Consider the following 4,021-nt stretch of genomic DNA (forward strand, 5'->3'; position numbering starts at 1 on the left):
CTATTCATTAAAAACAAAATAATTGTTCATCGAAATAAAGAGATAATCTCGCTTTCAAATTGGAAGATACATTTAGAAATTATAATAAACAGCCATATGTATGATGAATTCAGACAGTAACTCTTCTTCACTGTGGGATGACATGAGATGATACACTCTTCCTGGAAGGCAAATATATGACATATATCATTAGCTATCCGTCTATCATATTTTAAAATGCTATTGTTACCTAAGTACTTTAGTTCTAGAAATTTACCAAAGGGAAACAATGAAAGATGTAAACAAAAATTTTAAACAAAATGTTCTTTGTAGATTTATATATTTTAGCAAAAAAATTGCAAATAACTAAATGCCAAAATTAGGGAGTGGATAAATGAATTATGTTGTGGTCAAACAGGACTTTATGTAGCTGTTAAAAGTCATACTATTGAAAGTCATTTAATGACATGAATAGTGTTTATTGTATACGTTTAAGAAGATAGCATATCTACACTAACAGTGAAAAATCTGAAAATAAAATCAAGAAAACAATGTTATTTCCAACAGAATAACGAAGAGTAAAATACTTGGTAATAAACTTAACAAGAAGGAAAAACTACAAAGCATTGCTGAAAGAAATTAAGGAAGACATGAGTAAATGAAAAGATACTCTGTGTATGAACTGGAAGTCAACATTTATAAGTTGACAGTAATACCCAAAGTGATCTATTCGTTCAATGAGATCCTTATTAAAATCCCAATGAAATTTTTTCCAGAAATAGGAAAATCTATCTTAAAATGTATATGGAATCTAAAAGAACCCTGAAAAGCCTAATAATTTGAAAAAGAAGAAAGATATTGGAGGATTCACACTTTCTGATTTTAAAATGCATTACAAATCTACAGTAGTCAAGAATGTGGTATCAGTATAAGGACAGACATATAGACCAATGGAATAGAACAGAGAGCCTAGAAATGAACCCTCACAAATATATATAGTCAAACGATATAAAAAACAGTGCTGTGTCCATTCAGTGGGGAAAAGACAATCTCAATCTTTTCAATAAATATTGCTGGGGATGCTGGTTATCCACATGCGTAAGAATGAAGCTAGATGCTTACTTTACACCATATACAAAAGTTAACTAAAAGTAGGTCGACCTACATATAGGAGCTACTATTGTAAAACTTATTTTTTTATTTTTTTATTTTTTTGAGAAGGAGTCTCGACCTGTCGCCCGGGCTGGAGTGCAGTGGCCGGATCTCCGCTCACTGCAAGCTCCGCCTCCCGGGTTTACGCCATTCTCCTGCCTCAGCCTCCCGAGTAGCTGGGACTACAGGCGCCCGCCACCTCGCCTGGCTAGTTTTTTGTATTTTTTAGTAGAGACGGGGTTTCACTGTGTTAACCAGGATGGTCTCGATCTCCTGACCTCGTGATCTGCCCATCTCAGCCTCCCAAAGTGCTGGGATTACAGGCTTGAGCCACTGCGCCCAGACCTAAAATTGTAAAACTTATAACACAAAACAGGGGAGTAAATCTTCATGAAATTGAATTTGGTAATAATTTCTTCAATATGACACCAAAAACACAGGCAACAAAAGAAAACATATCTGAATTAGACTTCATTAAGATTTAAAAAGCTTTTATGCTTCAAAAAACACTATTCAGAGAGTAAAATGGCAACTCATAGAACGGAAGAAAGTATTTGCTAATTGTACATCTGATAAGGGATTAATACTGAGAACATATAAAGAACTCTTACAACTGACAAACATAAAACCACCCAATTAAAAAAACGGGCAAAGGAGTTGAATACACATTTCTCCAAAGAAGATATGCAAATTGCCAATAAGAACATGTTCAACATCACTAATAAATTAGGGAAATACAAATCGAAATCACAGTGAGTTACAACTTCACACTCTTTAAGATGGTTACTGTTTATTTCAAGAAAGGAAAATAAGTGTTGGCAAGGTTATGAAAAAATTTGAATATATGTGCACTGCTGGTGGCAGTATCAAATAGTGCAGCCGCTTTGGAAACCACTAGTGTAGTTCTTCAAAAAATTAAACAGGATTACCCTATGACTCGATAATTTCATTTTCAAGTATATACACAAAAGAATTAAAGTCAGGGACCTGAACAGAGATTTTTTTCAACAATGTCTACAGTAGCATTATTTTTGTTTTTCTAAATTTTTGTAGGTACATAAGTTTAAATATTTATAGGTTACATGAGATATTTTGATACCGGTATGCAATGCGTAATAATCACTTTAGGGTAAATGGAGTATCCATCACCTTAAGCATTTATCCTTTGTGTTACAACAATCCAATAACACTCTTTTCATTATTTTAAAATGTACAATTAAATGATGTTTGACTGCAGTCATGTTGTTGTGCTACCAAGTACTAGGTCTTATTCATTCTTTCTAACTATTTTTTGTGCCCATTAACCATTCCCATTTCTCTCCTACTTCCTCACTACCCTTACCAGCCTCTGGTAACCATCCTTCTACACTCTATCTCTGTATTAGTCTGTTCTCATGCTGCTAATAAAGACATTCCTGAGACTGGGTAATTTAAAAAGAAAAAGAGGTCCATTAGACTCACTGTTCCACATGGCTGGGTAGGCCTCACGATCATGGTGCAAGGTGAAGGAGGAGCAGAGACACATCTTCATGGAGGCAGGCAAGAGAGCTTGTGCAGGGGAACCCCCATTTATAAAACCATTAGATCTCATAAGACTTATTCACTGTCATGAGAACAGCACAGGAAAGATCCACCCCCATGATTCAATTACCTCCCACTGGATCCATCTCATGACATGTGAGAATTATGAGAGCTACAATTCAAGATGAAACTTGGGTGGGGACACGGCCAAACCATATCAATCTCCATTAGTTCAATTGCTTTAATGTTTAGCTTCCGCAAATAAGTGAGAACATGCAGTTTGTCTTTCTGTACCTGGTTTATTTTACTTAACATAATAACCTCTAGTTCCACCCATGTTGTTGCAAATGACAGGATCCTATTCTTTTTTATGGGTGAATAGTATTCCATTGTGTATATATACTACATTTTCTTTATTCACTCATCCGTTGATGGACACTTAGGTTGCTTCCAAATCTAAGTGGTGCAATAAACTTGGGAGTGCAGATATTTCTTTGATATTCTGATTTCCTTTCATTGGGGTATATACCTAGCAGTGGGATTACTAGACTGTATGGTAGCTCTATTTTTAGTTTTCTGAGGAATCTCCATACTGTTCTCCATAGTGGTTGTATAATTTACATTACCACCAACAGTGTATGAGTGTTCCCTTTCTCCACATTCTCACTAGCATTTGTTATTGCCTGTCTTTTGGATATAAGCCATTTTAACTGGGGTGAGATGTTATCTCATTATAGTTTTGATTTCCATTTATCGGATGATCAATGATTTTGAGCATCTTTTCATATGTCTGTTTGCCATTTGTATGTCTTCTTTTGATAAATGTCTATTCAAATCTTTTGCACATTTTAAAATCAGATTTATGAGATTTTTTTCCTGTTTAGTGATCTGAGCTTCTGCCAGTTGTCTCTTGACTTTGTTGATTGTTTCCTTTGCTATGCAGGAGTTTTTAAAACATAGTAGCATTATTCTCAATAGTCAAAAGGTAGAAACATCCCAAATACCCATCAACAGATAAATGAATACATAAAATGTGGCATATTCATATAATAGAATATTAGTATTAAAAACATTGAAATTCTAAATTAAGCTGCAACATATATCAACCTTGAAAACATTACTCTAAATGAAATAAGCCAGACATAAAAGGAAAATATTGTATGAGTAAACTTATACATGTAGAGTAGACAAATTATTTACAGAGACAGCATAATACAAGTTAACAGGGCCTGGGTGAAAGGGATAGAAAAGAGATATGATTTAATCTGCACAGTGTTTCTGATTATGCTGATAAAAAATTCTAGAAATGGATAGTGGTGATGGTTGGACAACATTGTGAATGGACTTAATGCCACTGAATTGTAGACTT

The sequence above is a fragment of the Papio anubis genome, chromosome 4 (genome assembly GCF_008728515.1).
Source record: "Papio anubis isolate 15944 chromosome 4, Panubis1.0, whole genome shotgun sequence".
In the NCBI taxonomy this organism is placed as follows: domain Eukaryota; kingdom Metazoa; phylum Chordata; class Mammalia; order Primates; family Cercopithecidae; genus Papio; species Papio anubis.